Raw genomic sequence first — 18,149 nt, 5'->3', positions numbered from 1 at the left:
TGATTTTATATTTCTCATAGTTTTACTACGTTTAAAAATAAATAAAACAAGCATCATGTAACAAGAGAAAAAGTGAATTAAAAAAAAATTCTATTTACTAGAAAGTCATCGCGGGCCACAGAATTTAATATTAAACGGACCACATTTGGCCAGGGGGCTGCGTGTTAGACATGCCTGACGTAGTGGAAAAATTGAGTTTTTATTTTTAAATTGCATAAAATATGCCACAATATTTTTATGGAACACTGGTTGAGATAAGAATGCTTAGAAATGATATATGTTGTAGTTTTTGACAACATCTCTCCACACAAACTTTCAAAACTTAGCGCAATTTTTTTTTTTTTAAACACACACACACACACACACACAAAACAGTCTGATAGTTAGTTACTAAAAAAAATATGTTAGACTATCGAAATTATATTTGTCCTAAAATCTAAAAAAAGTTTAAAAATCCAAAAAAGTAGTTTGATTTTTTTTTTCATTAATATTCAAAAATTTATCAATAATTTATTTTTAAATTAAAGTAATTTCAATGATCAATAACTGTTTCTCTTAGATCTAAATAACTGCAAATTTGAAAAATTATTGTTTGAAGGATTTTAGCTTTTACGCATAAAAACACACCGGTATTTAATACTGTATTTCATAAATGATTAAAATGCCTTTTTTTTACTTATTTGGATCTATAATGAAAAATAGTGTATGGGTGATTCTCACGAAATATGACAATTCACTGTCCCTTGCACCAAGATCTAATACTATAATACTAAAAGAACTTTTTTTTAAAAAAATTAATAAATTGCATTGCTGTTAGCATTTTAAATTGACTTTTTTGTATAGTTAAAAAATTTAATTGAACTTCAAAATGTCATTTTCCTGGCATGTCCCAAACAATGTTTCCAATAATAACTATCTTCAAAACNTAATACTAAAAGAACTTTTTTTTTAAAAAATTAATAAATTGCATTGCTGTTAGCATTTTAAATTGACTTTGCACTTACATTAACTGTTTTGTATAGTTAAAAAATTTAATTGAACTTCAAAATGTCATTTTCCTGGCATGTCCCAAACAATGTTTCCAATAATAACTATCTTCAAAACTAATTTTTTTTTTATCTCAACCGGTGTAAGCATTTCTAGAATTTACGCAGAGGGTATTATTTACAAAAACTTCGTTTAAAATAATTTTTTCTGACAATAATTCGTTTGTCCCAAGAAAATCTGTTATTTTCCTGGTTACTTTTATTTCGTGGTTTATAACCGAAATAGATAGAGCCAGCAATCAATATCTTATGTTAATAGATTGATTAGATACCCTCCTATTTGAAAATGTCTTGTTGCATGAATAAAGAACCAATTTTCTGGTTCAAAATCTATTTCAAAAAATTTTCCAAGATGAGTACGTTTTTGTGTTGTCATTTTCCTGGCTTCTTAAGATCATTAATAACATAAACTACATAGATTTATCTGAGTTATTTTAAGAAATCCTGTTGCTTTCTGCAGAATGTAAACGTCTTAGACCAAAATATTAAATTAAAGTAAAGTTATATGCTATAAAATGGCGAATTTGTCATTATCCTGGCTTATGAATTCCAGGACATTGAAGTGTTACCAGAAATTTTTTTAAACTCCTAATACTGTAAGGAGGAAAAGCAAATATTAACCTAATACCAAGTTTATGTATGATTGTAATATGGTTGGATGAAATCAAAGTTATTTATTTATTTAATGATTGATTATTATACACAATTTTATTCTGTACATATCAGCAACAAAAAAAAATTTGATTCTTTCTACAGTGGATAAAAAGAATTGATTTAAGCAATTTATTGTTCATCTAACATAAAGGCTTAAGTTGAGTTACTTACTATTATCCTAAAATGACTGTTTTTTTAACTTCTAAGCTAATATGTCATTTTCCTGGCATTCAAGATTTGGTGAATTTCTATTTTATTTTTTCTCTCGAGCAAATGTCAATAAACTACACAGGTGTCTGTAAGATATTAATAAATGTAACTAAATGAGTATACAAAAAAAGTTTTAGATTATTTTGAAGACTTTGAATTTGAAGAAATTTTTTGAAATTGTCCTGTTTAAAAAGAATCACCCATATATAGTTAAACATGATACGAAATTAAAAACCATATGTTTTACAATCAATGAATGTCCGACTTAATTGCCGTTGACGATCCCCTGATTTTTATCAAATTTTTGGGGTTTGAATAAGGTAAGTTTAACTGTCTATTTTTTTTTTCTTTTTAATAAATTATCTTCTTCTGGATAATCATTGCGATTTTGCATTTCTAGAAACGAAAATCCTATCTAATTAGCCTTTTCATTCTTTAAATATCTTATATCTAGATATTAAAAACCATGGCAGAAAATTCAGTGCAATAAACTTCACTGAAAAAGGTACCGGTACTAAATCTATCCATGGGTTACTCACTTCATTTTCTTCTGGATTGTGTGTACTTTAGTGCGGACTTTTTTTTTTCTACTTGGAAAAGTGAAGCAAAGGCAGGTGTGTGAGCGAAAGAATCAATGCCTCGATTGTCTGGTATGGCGGGCAGAGGTGAGGAGGTAGGGTGGAGCGACAAGGTCATTTCTGATGCCGTCATTCGCTAGTTGGGAAAGAAAATTATCAACATCGCTTCGCAGTTGAGTGGGACTAAATCCGATTCAAGAAGAGCCCTTTCCGAGTTCATCATCCTTTTACTCAAAAATTTTCCTGCGCCTTGGAATTAAACGGTCATTTAGGCAATATTTTTAGAGATAGGCTATTTTTTTTCACACCTAGTATTTTTTTCACTTATATTTAATCCGTTGATAAATGAAAAAATGAGTTTCTTTTTAATTTTTTTCTCCGTTAATTTTAAGTAATTAGTTGATAATTATCTATACATAAAAATCTACTCTCGAAATTACGGTTTTAGCGACTAAATACATATCTCCTTGGATATCGTTTCAATTTCTTTGAAACAGCTATTATTTGGTTGACCTTCAAATGACCTTCAACGTTTCTTTTGCAGCTTTTGATATTTCAAACTTCCATTTTATACCAATTGTTGGAAACACTCTTATTAATGTAATATTGAGAATAAGAGACTATTTGCTTCGACAGATAAAATGATAATATGCACATATTTTCGTGGATTTATTTATTTCTTACTACTTCAAAGGTCACATTATTGTAATACGTATTTGAAAAAGCTTAGCGTTTAAGATAAACAGAAGCAAAATTGTTCGGTAAAAAGGATATCTTTCCATTGTTTCGTTGATTTAATAGAATGCTCTTGTTTTTTCATTTGACCTAATATGTCTGGTCTGCATTATAAATTTATTTTTAATTATTTCCAAGACAATGCAAAATTATTTATACTTTTAAATTCCAAAATGTGGCTCTTACGTAGTAAGATGTATTTTCTTCTTTCTGTTTAAAATGATTGGCGCACAAACTTAATGGAATACTTTTGAGTATACAATTTTTTTAGATCTCTCACATACCTGCCAACTTTTACTTTTTCCGGGAAGGTTTTCCCAAGTAGTAATAAATTGTCTATTAAATTTCAATTGTATTTGGGAATATATTTTTATTTATATTATGATATATTCTGACTGGGACGTTTTTATATCTTTATATATATATATGCATTTTTTTTACGACGGTAATTATCTGATTTAAGAGAAATTTCGCAAATAATATGTTTTAATATTTAAAATCGCCGAAACTTCTATCATTATAATATAATCTGAAATTTGAAAAGCTGATTATCGAATTTTTACGGGATATACTTGTTTATATGTGACCATAAAAATTCATTGGATAATATTTTCAAATTCTGTTGCCAGCCTTTTAAGTTAAGGTCAATAAAATTAGATTTTGGTGGCTTCGTTATCCTTATTAATATTTGAAAATGTAGACTTTTTTTTTTTTTACTTTAGCGATAAATAGATTTGTATTACCATAAAATTTCTTTCTTCTTACAAAAACAAATAAAATTGGAAAAAATTACAATTGACAGACATATTGCGAAACAACGAAATGTTACTCAGAGTGTAAGCTTATGTAGCATTCGATTATTTAATTAGGAAAGTAAAATTTTTATTCGATAGTAGATTATTGCTTTCTACTTTTTACCACCGAAGTCCTCATTTAGTCTCTGCCCTCTTCAGTTTTAGTAAATAACTCATATTCTTGAATATTTGATTTTTCTGTTTTAAATCTCCAGTTCCCATCAATGGTACGAGATCATGGGAAAAGAAAACGAAGGACGTAAAAGTCACCAACTCAGAGGGCATATCAAGGTCACCGGAAGAATCGGTCCCTCATACCACCTGGCCCTCGGTTTTTTCCCTCTTTTTTTTATATTTTTTACTTCTTTTATAATAGTTGCGGAGGTGCGATGTTTCCGCTGGATCAATTCGTTTCATTCCAGTGTATGTTTTTTTTTCCTTTAAAAAAAAATTCTGGTGTGCCCCATTAGTCGTTGCTTGGCATTCCCCGGGCACCCCATCCACTTATCCTTTTACCTGTGACTCTTCGTGAGTCAAGGGCATTTTGAGCGTTTCGGTTATGCTTTCTTTCTTTACTTGCGAAACAGGCTTTTGAGTTCATATCTCAAAGGTCTCTGCCTGGATTAGAGATTTTTCGGACACACGCCAATGACCGAGTGCAATTGAGAAAACGCAATAAAGGATTATTTACCCAACATCTACTATGCGATTAGGTTAGAAAATTAATTAAATATCCTGAAATTATTATGAAGAAGGCTATGGTAATGATTAAGGTCTGTATTTTGATAACATGCATTTTTTTATCCAACATCTACTATGATATTAGGTTGAAAAATTAATTAAATATCCTGAAAATATTCGGCAAAAGTCGACGGTAATATTTAAGGTTTGGATTTTGATAACGTATTTTTTTTTCTTTTTCAATTTTAGAATAAATGAATCTTAACATTTTTCTTTTTCTTTGGTATGAAGTCATTTTTTAAAGATATTTTTAAATTAATTCTGTTTTTTATAACGTAACTTTCAATCTCTCTTGCTAGCTTGTGTTTCTCTTTTGTTTCTTAGTTTATCATTTAACATTTATTTCAAACTTTGATAGAAATTGGACCTTTATTTTGCTTAATGTACTTCCGTAGCGTAGAATTGAAGAAAAAAAAAAGAAAAACCAACGTAAGTGCATCACAATAGGTCTCGAGAAAAGTGGTTTAGAGATTTTTCGATTATTCACTCAACATCTGCTATGCGATTAGGTTAGAAAATTAATTAAATATCTTGAAATTATTATGAAGAGGTCGATGGTAATGATTAGGTTTTGATAGCATGCAATTTTTTTTTAGATTTTAGTAATTTTTTTTTGTATTTATTCATTTTTTTTTAGATATTTTTAAATTAAAAAAAAACGTAGCTTTTACTGTCTGTTGCACGCTCCTCTTATGTTTCTAGTTTACCATTTAACATTTATTTCAAACTTTGATAGAAATTGGACCTTTATTTTGCTTAATATACTGTCGTAAAATCGAAAAAACAACGCAGTCCTTTTCGATAGATTTGGAGGAAATTGGCTTGGGAATTTATTTTTTCTTTCTTTCCATTGCTAATGCAAAAGTCGTTTTAGAGAAGAAAAAAAAGAAGAAAAAAAGTGTTTTGTTACTTGTAGTTTATCAAGCAAAGAGGCCAAACAAATACAAATCTCCAGTTTGGATTTTTCTTGCTTACGTTGAATTTTCTATTCTATGGCAGTATACGTATTTTAATGCAATTATGTATGTGTCAATTTGAGAAAAAAGTTTTTTTTGGATTGAAATTCTTGCTAATTTATGAGTAAATATATGAGTTAATATTTTTAAAGACATAAAAATCCAGGCTCTAATAATAAAAGGGATACAGCATACATAGTTCAAAAGAATGCATACAAGAAAAACAAACATCTTATACCAGCTTGCAAATTCGATTGAACCATGAAAGACCTGATTGCTCGTACGTATCTTGAAAATATGAAAAAGTGCTAGTAAAAGCATGAGGAAAAATTAACATTTATTATGTTTTATTCTACCAGAATATTTTAATAATTCTAATTAAATATATTTGGATCCGAAATCGGAAGGTTTGATTTTTAATTCGAAAGTGGAATGTGGTTCAAAGAAACTTTTATAGAACGAAACGGATACCACTTTTTAAGTTTTAGTGGTGCATACGAACCCTAAAGAAAAGACAGGTCCTGTGCTAAAGTGGTCCTTGAATGACTGCATATTTTGGCCATTACTTTAAACTGCTCATCAGCCCATATAACAATGTTTTTATTCAAGCTGTTTGAAACAGCCTCATTCATGTCATTTGTGTTTCAAAGTGCAAAGTTTTCTTAATTTGGTATAATATTCATAAAATAGCTTATATGCTGCATTTGTTTCTTCATGCTCTATGGAATAAGTAGTTTCATCATGTTTTATTATATCTTATAACTTGCGGCTCGGTCACTGAAACAATTTTTCTCATAGCTGCCAATTCTTTCGTTTCATATTTTTGCGTCTTCATATTTTGCTTTTAATCGATTTTTTAATTGTCATTTGCCTACCTTTTGGAAAACATTTCTTGGGCAGAACTAAAGCTGGCAGGTATGCTGTATGTTCTCAAACTTTATTCAAGCATATTTATTACTTACATGATTACTTTGACTTTGTAGTTTTTTGGAATTTAATAAAATAAAGTATAATAAAATTTAATGAAGCAAAGCTGAATACTGGAAATTAAATTAGATTGTTTTTTGGGTTGAACAAAACCTAACAACTACAGCTAAGAAAAAGAAAATTGTTTTAAACTTATTTTAAATGCAGTTCTCGTGTTTTTGAAATTGCAATTAAAAAATAAAATTTTTCACTCCAAATTGAAACAAAAAAGCTTTCTCATTTCAGATTATAAAATGAAATACTAATATCCTAACAATTTAAATATTTTTCAAAATGAAAATGATTATTTTTAAGTAGCGATACCAATTTCGTGAAGACTATATTTTCATTTCACTTTAAAAATTGTAATAAAGCCGATAAGTTAAATAAAGTGAAAAAAAAATTAATAAATAAAATTGAACACGTGACACTCTCTCTTTGAGCAGTTTCAAAATAAAAATTACTGACACCAATTTCGTGAAGATTTATTTTATTACAATATAAAATACCAACAACTCTGTTATTTGACCTTGGAGTCACCTTGGCGTTTCGAGCTCTGTAACATCAAAGATCTATCCTATTTTTTTTCTTCTCTTTTTGAGAGGGGAAAGATCAAAGAAATTTTCTTATATCCTGAGGAGACGAGAGGGAAAGATGAGGAATATATATATTAAATGGGGTAGGTGGGGAAAAAAAGCTCTCTTTAAATTGACACGATTTGTGTTCGCAGTATAAATGTCGTAATATTAACACTAATATGTTAAAATACGAAAGTATTTATTTTGTTTGTTTGTTGTTTATCTACTTTGATTACGCAGATCTTCGTTTTTGTTTCCTTTAACGATAACTTTATATTTTATTTTATTCATGTATTTTACCGTCGTAATAATCATTTGATGTTTTGACGTTTACATCTAGAAGCAAAAAAATAAATAACCGTGAATAAATAATAAAATTAAATTATTATTTTTTTTAAGTATTTTTCTGTTAACCGGATACAAGGAAATTTCACCTTTTTTTTAAAAAAAAATTTTAGTTTTTAATTTTTTTATTTTATTAAAATTTGATGCTTTTAAATAAATAAAATAAAAAAAGTTGGCGAAGGTCTGAATTTTTTGGCGGCTTTTTGCTTTTGCTTTAAAATAGTTATATCATAATTTACCCCTATGGCCAGAAAATCAGTAATAATTAAAAATCTCCGAAAATCTAGGATCTGTAAAAAAAATTGAATGTTAAAGTAAAAACCGGAAAATGTTCTTGTTTATTATTTAAATGCTTCTCTTAGAAATTAACGTTTTTAAATTAAACGTTTATAAATTAAACTGCTACATTTAAAAGTGACTTTTTTCAGTCATCATTCCGCTCCTCTAAGTTTTTTGACTGCTTTTTCTGGTGTTTTTATTTCCAGTTGCCTTAAAAATTTCCTAAACTTTAAATGATTAAACGTATGAAGTAGAGCATTCTTATATAAAATGAGCTGTTGAGATTTCAGCGAAAACAAATTTATGAGAACTTAACTAAAAACAATTGTAGCTGTATAAACATTTCCTATTTGACGTTGGCAGTCTGAGAAAAATTGCCCGTAATTTCACTAGCTTTTATCTCAGAAGGTCATCTTTTCCCATTTTTATATCATTGCAATACTATTCCTGATTTTTCGAAATATACCAATTGCGTTCTTTCGCTTAGGCTGAGGCGTACAACGTGAATTGGCAATCTTGCTGATATGCAATCTCTCTTTAAAAATATAATAAATGATAAAAAAATAAATAAATAAATATAAAAGTATTCACTACGCCATCTTATCGGAAACACTTGCAGTTTGACCCAAAGATAAAAGTTCTTAGAAAGTGAATCTAGTACGGATAGTATGCAGCTGAATCGGTTTTTCTTCAAACAAGTCTGTCCTCATAGGAAGTGCTCTTAACTGATATTTAAAGAAATAGTTAGCTCATCTGCTTTTTGCCATCGCTTTCTCTTTATCGCGGTAATATTTTTCGGAAGTTTTATCTTTGCTTGCGATCGAATTTCGATAAAATGCTTTTAGATTCTATTATTTTACTGGTTTTTGCCCTTTGGCAGATATTACTATAAAAGGTATTACATCACATCTTCCATTTGGCTTCAAAAGATATTACATTAGAGATAGCAAAGATGCTCATACATTATTCTAATTATCTTGTTTCGCTGATGCCTCCTCCCACCATGTTATGAAATTGTTTACACACGCTGTGTGAGTACCTTTGCAAACATTTATCGTTTGGAAATGAAGAAACTCGCAGGTGTATACTTGTTATACACATGCTGTTTGTAGTTGTAGTAACTTTTAAAACGTAACTGCCTTTTTCTGGATATAAAAGTGTTGACAAGTTTGCGCAGCAGATTGTTTTTTTTTTCTTTCCTGCGCGCTGCTGCTCAATTTTCAAACCGGATTACGTTGCGTCATAAGTTGTATCCAGCTGTATTAATTCTTGTAAGTAATGTTACTTATTTTAAATTTTATTTGATGAATCACAGTAAGCGCAAATAAAATAGTACTCCATAGAAGAAGAAAAATAGTAACTACATAAAAGCACTTTTCAAACGTTTATTTTAAGATACTTATTTTGTTAAAAAGTAAAGTCTTTCGTATTTTAAAAGCTTTAATTTATAAAATAGTGATTAACATTTAAATAAAATACCTTGTAATACAACCAGAATACAGCCTCATGTTTAATTCATTAATATATTTCGTTTCCTCAAAAAATATGTTTAATTATAAAATTATTCTGAGTACTTCTTCTGGAATTAAGAATAGAGCATTACATCGCATTAAATCTAGAATACCTCATGTAATGCTATGCCATTGAGGTGAATCGGGTTCAAATCCCTGTGGTGGCTGGCTGATACGAATTTCGCACCCGGCTCGCACCGACTATAGTGCTGACGTAAAATATGCTCAGTGCTAGACAGATCAGGGGTTAGAGTCCCATTGCCGTCCATCTAGCCGTGAAAGGTTTTCGTGGTTTTCCTCTCCATGTAACTCAAATCCGGGTTAGTTCCCTCTAAAAGTCCTCCGTGAAGGCAAATTTTCCCAATACTTGATCCAGGAGTTCCCTTGTCTTCTGGACTGGTTTCAAAATTACAAGGCTTGGAGTCGAACTTTGGTAGTCGTAAATCCAGCATACGGTTGATGGTTCAAGGACGGTTATAAAATATAAAATACTCCCAGGATCTTTTAGCACTCTAAAGGACTTATTTCGTTTTTTTATCCAATTTATTTTTGCGCCTGACATAGTTTATATCGCCGCTTGAGTTTGAATATTAATAAGGTGTGCGCTTAGTGCAGTTCAGTTCTGCTCTTGTGAAATTCAAATCTTCATTAAGATGGAATATAATGGCATAATAAATGAAAGTGGCTACATTGCGCCAAATACAAGAATTACTGAAGATAATGACATTAATTGTTGTAATCTATAAGACAAAATTGCGTTTTTTAAGCACAAAATGAAATCTTAATAACGAATATGTTAAAAATTTATGATAAAGTATGCATTTAAAATTAATGAGAATTGTATTAAAAGTTAACAATTTAAAAAAATTGAAATTTAATAAGCTTTTTAAAAAAAAAGCTACAAATTCACGTTCGTATCGTAGAATTAACTGTTTATACCTTAAAGAATGTAACCAAATATAAATAAATAACCAAAAAAATTGTCCTTCCGATTTCGCATGACTGCGATGATAAATATTTCATTAAAAGCAAAAATAGCATTCATGTACAGATTGTGTGACGTGTTAAAAGAAAAGAAAAATGAATCATAAATAAATGTCTGAATTCCACAGCAATATTTTCCCCAAAACTTGGAATAAAAGTTCCGCGTTTCAGGCTTTGACCTTATTTTTTGATTTTCGTTCAAAAAAAGCAAAATGATTGATAGCTATAATCTCATCTGCTTTTACTGCTTAATACAACGCTAAAAGAGTTCTGTGAGAATATTTACATAAATGGTGACTACAATTATGCCTATCGAATTTCACGCTCCTCTGTTTAGTGAAACGGGTTAAAAATTTCTAATGATACGTTAAGTTCTACTTTGTGTACTCTGTATAAATTATCAACCAAGCATTTCTTGAGTTGTTTTTTTCTACGCACGTTTTCATAGTTTCCGGCTAAAGGGATGCCGATTTGAAATTTGAATCTGCATGTTATCGCATGGTTGGCCAACCTACAAGAAAAACCGTAGCAGACCATTGATTGGTTGTGATACGGCAGTTCCTTTTTAAAAGGAAGGAAATAGTGTTAAATACATGTATAAATACACGCTCCGTCAAAGCCTATTATTTATATATATCATGTTGTCAATAATTCATCTCACATTACACCATATAGTTTGAAAAAGTGTAAAAAATTGATAAAAATGTCTGCTCTATATTGATTGACGACTTGCATCAAAAAATCAAACGATTGTCATTGTTTTTATACATAAAACTTAACATATTCTCATGAAATGCATTGTTCAACGTCAAGAGGCTTAACTCCTGACCGAACTCAACCGTCAAAGGGGTGTTGACTCTAGGGGATAAATGTTTTTAATTATTAATATTTAATTTCCCAAATAAATTGCTAAATATTTTTTACTTTAGAAATATGGGAAATAAAAAGCCGTCGTCCTAGCAGAATGGGAGAAATACATCCCGCCGAATTTTTCCTGACAAAATTTTAGTTAAAATTCTGCAATTAGCATTTTTATAGGAATAGTTAAGTATTACAAAGGAAATTTAGTGCTACATATGCTTTTAGATTTGTGAAAAATATCTTTGTTTTTGCGTAAGAGAACTATTTAGTTTGATTTAAATCATTTTTTGTCAATTTAAAAAAATTAAAATATTTTTTTAAGAGAACTAAGCATATGCTAATGTACTATATTAAGTGACCTATTATTTATATATATATATATCATGTTGTCAATAATTCATGTCACATTACACCATATAGTTAAAAAAAAGTGAAATGATAAAAATGTCTGCTCTATTATTAACTGACGACTTGCATCAAAAAATCTAACGATTCTCATTTTTTTAATGCATATTCTCATAAAATGCTTCTATAACATCAAAAGGCTATCCTGCAATGTTGGATTTTAGATTAAATTTTTGATTTGCTTTTTTTTGGATATGTTTCTATACTTAATAGATTTTTGATGATAAGTATTATTAGACAGCACAAAACATTAAAGTGATAAAATGATGTGATTTGTAGTTCTGATTAAGTAATTTACAACTTCTCATCTCTCAGTTTTTAGATTTTTTAAAATCTAGTTTTATTACAGTTTAAACTAACGAAAACTGATTTGGGTGACGCTAAAAAATTCTTTTAATTTTTATTGCATAAATACAAAGACAATTATAAAAAAATATAAAAACCAGCTACTGTATACTGTTTAACTCTATATCAAAAACTGTTTGCAAAATTATAATGGCATAATTTTGTCAGAAAAAAATTGATAGAAAATCCAAAATACACCACGCTTTATATCTGAAATTGTTTTTGGGAGGCAGTCTCGTATTTTATATGTATCGAAAGATACTGCCAAAAAAAATAAAATAATCAAAAACATATTTAGAATTTTCTTTCCCCACCTTCACCCCTTTTACGGTTGAGTTCTTCCAGGAGAAGAATGACCCCTTAACTCCTGACCGAACTCAAACGTCAAAAGGGTGTTGATATCAGTGGATAAAGGTTTTTAATTATTAATATTTATTTTTCTCAAATAAATTGCTAAATATTATTTACTTTACTCAACAGCATTTTTAGAAATATTGAAAATAAAAGGCCGTTGCCCTAGCAGAATAGGAAAAATATGTGGTGCCACATTTTAAAATTTCAATGGTTTTTTTTTTTTTTTTGACATAGTTTTAGTTAAATTCTGCAATAAGCATTTTTAAAGAGGTATTTAAGGATTTTAAAGGAAATGTAGTGTTATATATTTTTAGATTTTCAAAATATATCTTTGTTTTTGCCTAAAAGAAATCTTCAGTTTGATTCAAATTGGTTTTCATCAGTTTAAAAAAAATATAGGTATTTTTTAAAAAAAAAATATTTAAAAAAAACGCATGCAAATGTTGCTACTCAATGCATAATTTTATTGCTTTGATTTTTGAAAAAAATCCATAGCAATTTTACTAGTAATCAAGCATAATTTTTCACAATCTAATTCAATTAAACCTATATTTTTCATCTTTTTTTTTTAAATATATCCTACTGTGCTTATCAATAAAAGTTGCATTGAGAGAATAGACATCAAGAATTTAGCCTAAAATCCAAGATGGCTCTTAATAACAGGCTATAATTAAAACTTGTCTTTTTTATTTAAATTATAACTAAAATAAGTGAATTAGCAATCAGATCACACTAAATCGGATTGTTAAAATTCATATATAATCTACAAATTACCACATCTTCAACCTAGTATGTAAGTAGAGCACTGTTTGTTTTATTCGTACGCTTTTTACATTCGTTGTCTTAGCTCAACCTTGATTTATACTTATCGTTTTAAAGTGAAAAAATTCAATTTTAAATCGTTTTATTTTTAACAATTTTTGACGTAATTTTTCGATATTTTGATTAATTTTTTTTTAGCTTTAAAACTCGAATCATTAAGTTTAAACAAAATCTAATTAAACGTTAATCGTTATCCACGGTCAAAATGACCCGTACCTTATACAATTTTGTGGATAGCGATTAAGGGTTAAAAATAAAAGTCTTCAAGTCCTGTAAGTTTTTTCTTAAATGTTTTGAATAACGTCTAAAAAATTTTTGTTAAAGTTTTCAGAATTGGAGTATTTGTAATCGTTATAAATATAGTAAAATGAACTCTCTTTGTTTTCCTTTTTTAATAATAGCGATGTTTCCACCAAAATTTTATTTCAGTAAAATTCTTTAAATTATCTGTTTGTATTTAGAAATCGAGAAATTATACGATCATAAATAGTTGAAATTTTATGTGTTTCTCTAAATATGTCTTATCTCGCCTGTTCTGAGAAAACTGAGACACATTATTAAGCTATTTATTTTATTGATGTATAAAATGGAAGCTCTTTCTCTAAATCTGCTTTGTTTCATATTTATTCAACTATATTTTTCTTCCTAAAACAAATGTTAAAAACCATATAATTCATACACAAAGTTTTTTGACCTTGAAATCACCTTGTGTGTATCTGTTACTCGCCATCAATGATATTTTCACCCCTCAAATGAAAAAAAAAGCTTTTTCTATTTTTTTACTTCTTTGAGGTGAGTTGAGATGCAGAAATTTCCGGTGCTGAGCGGTGAGGAAGGAGGGGTGGGGGGAACATCAGTGCAATGTCATTTTGTACACAAACCTTTGACTTCTTTGCCCTTCGTCGAAGTTGTGATAGTTATTTTACTACCTCCATCTATTTTATTGTTAATAAAATTATTTCGCAATTATTATCATTTGTTTACTTATGGTTTAACTGAAGGGCTTATTTTAATGTAAAACAATGCCAAAACTCAATAAAAAGTAGAGAAAAACAATAGGTAAAATCCGGTACATACTTTCATATTTCAATCTTTTCTTTCTGATGTTATTGGGATTATATGTTATATCATCACTATATATATGTATGTGTTATATATGTATGCATATGAATCACAGGAAAAAAAGTACCTCTTTAAAAATTGGATGAATTTAACGAGTGATTCGATTCGAGTTGCTCTGCTCGAATTTAAAATAATTAATTATTTGAATGTATTCAAATCTTTTTTTTATATATCAACTACGCAAGAATTGATTTGAAATTCATGGAAAGAAACTTAATATTTTTTATTTGTACTTCTTCAATAACAGTATCATTTATAATGTGTCAAATAATAAGTCTCGTTAATTGTTCAGTTTAAGAAATAATAAAAGAAGCATTTTATTTTAAAAGCATTATTATTATTTTTTTTTAATCACTGGTTTGAAAAGTATTTGTGTAAAAATTTCTTAAAGCTTCTTAAGTGCTCTAATCTTTTTGGAAACATAAAAAATTTCCGAAAAACTTCAAATTACTCTTTCTATATTAAATAATTTTTAATACAATAATTAAATAAACTCAAGTTTAGTTTTCAATTGCGAATTTTAAGGAAAGCTTTTTTTTCCTTCTGCATTTTTAACTAATAACATTTAAGATTTCCTTTTTATGTATTTTTGAAACAAATGAAGTTTTTAATCAGGTAAAATTTAAAATGTAGGTAAAAATTGTTTCATATTTTCCCCGCATTACAATTCATTGCTGTATAAAAATTAGTTAATTAAAATTTTAATAGTTCATATACTTAAACATTTTATTATTATTAAACTTAAACACCTAGCTAACTCTAAATTACATCAGCGTATAGAAAAAGAATTAGAACTTTAATATTTTACTTCCCCCTTTTTTTCATTGAATAAACAAAAGGGTAAATATCTTTCTTACTATGTTTTCTTTACTTTAAATCAGCTTAAAATCCTTCACTTTTTTCTTTTCACAATATCATCCTTTTTATCGCTTTGGTAGACAAAACCGAAGAAGAGTCTAATTTATAAATGACTTGAAAAGCAACTTTTCTTTTTGTTGGGAAGAAATACTCTTTCTTATGAAGTGGCGGGCGCCCGAATATCGTGGGTGTAGTATCGATCTCGGGAAGATATAAGTAAACAGAGTGTGATGCTCCGTTACCATGGTGATAGTTTCTGTGACGTCTCTTAAGAGAAGGAGACTAGTTAAACCGCGCGCTGATTGTTTTCGTGTTGGGCTATCAACCGATGTATATCTATCTCAAAGTTGACTGTCTGATGTGGTTTTATTAATAAAAAACCGAGAAAAAAAACCGTGTGATTTTAAACGACAGAATAATGTCTAGTCGTACTAATAGTTCATGCCTATAAACCCATTTGTTGAAAACAAATGAATAGTTAGGAAGAAAAAGAGATATTTTGAGATATTAGAAATGTGCAATGGCGCGAACAGAATAAAGACCATCTGGAACATAAATTGTTACGTAACGCGTACTCCATAGTTAATGTCTTGAAATTGCGGAAGAAATCTAGGAAAACGTTACGAGGTATTTTTCCTGTATGTTATTTTTTCAGTCATCGTCTGAATTTACATTCGAATTGTCCTAAGAACAAGTAAGATAGATTTTTTGTACATTTTTCTAAACTTTTAATTGAAAGTAATACGCACTTGTTAGTCTTAGCACTAGCTAATGTCATGAAATTGCGAAAGAAATCTAGGAAAACATTACGAGGTATTTTTCTTGTATGTTATTTTTTCAGTCATCGTCTGAATTTACATTCGAATTTTCCTAAGAACAAGTAAGATGTTTTGTACATTTCTAAACTTTTAATTGAACGTAATACGCACTTGATAGCACTAGCTAATGTGTTGAAATTACGAAAGAAATCTAGGAAAACGTTACGAGATAATTTTCTTGTATGTCATTTTTTCAGTCATCGTCTGAATTTACATTCGAATTTTCTTAAGAACAAGTAAGATGTTTTGTACATTTTTCTAAACTTTTAATTGAAATTATAATTGAAGTTTCTGTTACTAAATTTCACTTTCAAAATTGAAGTTATTATGTAATGTAAATATACATTAATTTTTGTTATTACAGTGTATGCCTAATTAAAATTGTCTCATAATACGCACTTATTTGAAATTCTATAAAAGTAAAATGTTTCATACAATTTTTCTGTTTTTATTTAGTTTATAATTGAAATGTTTCTGTTCACTTTTTCAATCGCGAAATTAATACAATAAATAAATATACATTTTTAAGGTCGTTATTATTTCAGGACTAATTATAAGTGGTACATAATACGCATGCTTATATGCATACAATTGTTACATAAGATGCACTCGGTAGTTCATTTCTTGTAATTGGGACTAAAATCTAAGACTGCATTGCGGAGTATTTTTCGTGTGTGTGTTATTTTCTTCCGTATTAATTGGGATTTAAATTTCCTGAAAACAAGATGTTTCGTATATTTTTTCTATGTATTTTCTTTTGTTTGTTTATAATAAACATACTCTACCTGTCATTAATTTAAATCTCTTTTTTTTTTAAATTTATTTATTATTATTTTTTGTAATTTTTTCATCAAGAGCATGCAAAGTGTATTTCACTTAAATGCTCACGTAGTTGTGGTAAAACTGAATGTATTCATTTTACTTTCAAATATTGGTTTTAGAAAATAGTTTAAGCTAGTTGTCCCAAAGCGAAAATTTTATTACATTAGTTCAAAGTTACTTTTTGTATTTCCTGGAAAAACTGATAGAAACAATGGGGTGCATTGAATTTAAAGAGGAAAAGTGAACATATTTTATTTTCGTTATTATTGTGTATGTCTTAAATAACTTAATTTACTAATTATAATGAATTGTAAAATTCTTTATTTAAATGAGTTTTTGGGGAATAGATATACTTAAAAATCAAAGGAAATTAAATAAAAATAATTTCGAGTACTTTAATATAATTGTTTAGTTTCACAAAATAAACGCTTTTTTAAAAGAGCATAGAAAAAATATCCTTGAAACTATTTTTCGTACTAAAGCAAAAATATCTTCCAAAGAGAAAAGTGTACTCTTACTTCAACAGTTTAAAAATTTCTGTGTGAAAATGTTTCTCTGTAATAATTAAAAACAGGAACGTTTTTTTTTTTTTTTAAATTTACATAAAATACAGAGCAAAATATACTTTTATCATCACACATTGCATTAGTTTAATCTTCACATTCTGATGCCGTTATTATAAATACAACCTAACAATTATGTAGAACCAATTATATGCGTTTAGAGCCGTTAATGCACTAAGAACACTACAAAAAGATGTAAAATATAATATAACATATTGAAATATAAGTCTTTTCTTATAATTACTTATTATTAAGTTAAAAATATGCTGTGTTTTTGCACTATTAGTTTTAAAAATGGCTAAGCTTTTTCCTCTGAAAGCTGACATCATTAAGTTCTCAAAAAAAAGAAGAAAAAAAAGAATTGTATCTACTTGAAGTTTTAAAATTTTAGTTATTTACTTTTTGAACCCTTGCAGCACAATTTACGAAACGAGTTGTTAGGTTCGCGGAAGAGGATTATTTTTACTTCGCTCAACATGGCTCCACGCATTGAACCGATGCCAAAAAGATTCCCCGAAGTCTAAACTTAAAAAGAAAGAAAATTAATTAGCTCTTGTACGCTTTGCATATGAATGGAACTTCCCGAGAAATTCTTTCACTCTTTTGTGTACTAATTCAAATTTCGTGTGCCAAATTCTTAATTTGATATTTGTACTGTTTTTTCTCCCTCGAGTCAGTGTTCCTAGATCACCTTGAAAATTATTTTGTTGTATCAGTTAGTTTGCAATAATCAATATTCCTGAAAGAAATTCAGTTTATTGAAATCGAGAATAGTAATGTTTAATTATTTATGAAATCTATT

At 28.4% G+C, this 18,149-nt stretch overlaps 1 protein-coding gene across 6 annotated transcripts in view; it reads left to right on the top strand.

The window, feature by feature from the left end:
- LOC107452613 (lysine-specific demethylase 3B) overlaps positions 1 to 18,149 on the top strand; it is a 105,762-nt gene that overhangs the window by 10,772 nt on the left and 76,841 nt on the right. Inside the window, exon 1 of one of the 6 annotated variants that reach the window (XM_071187642.1) lies at positions 4,524 to 4,790. The exons of 2 other annotated variants lie outside the window; for them this stretch is intronic. The gene's annotated coding sequence lies outside the window, so the exon portion shown is untranslated. Of the gene's footprint in view, positions 1 to 4,523; positions 4,791 to 8,898; positions 9,154 to 15,437; positions 15,839 to 18,149 lie in introns of those variants that run through there. 3 more of the 6 variants (XM_071187645.1, XM_071187644.1, XM_071187643.1) reach the window with 3 other exon arrangements.

Source organism: Parasteatoda tepidariorum, chromosome X1, assembly GCF_043381705.1.
Source record: "Parasteatoda tepidariorum isolate YZ-2023 chromosome X1, CAS_Ptep_4.0, whole genome shotgun sequence".
NCBI classification, from domain to species: Eukaryota; Metazoa; Arthropoda; class Arachnida; order Araneae; family Theridiidae; genus Parasteatoda; species Parasteatoda tepidariorum.
The sequence above is the reverse complement of the archived record's forward strand: the minus strand, read 5'-3'. Positions and strand labels throughout refer to the sequence as shown.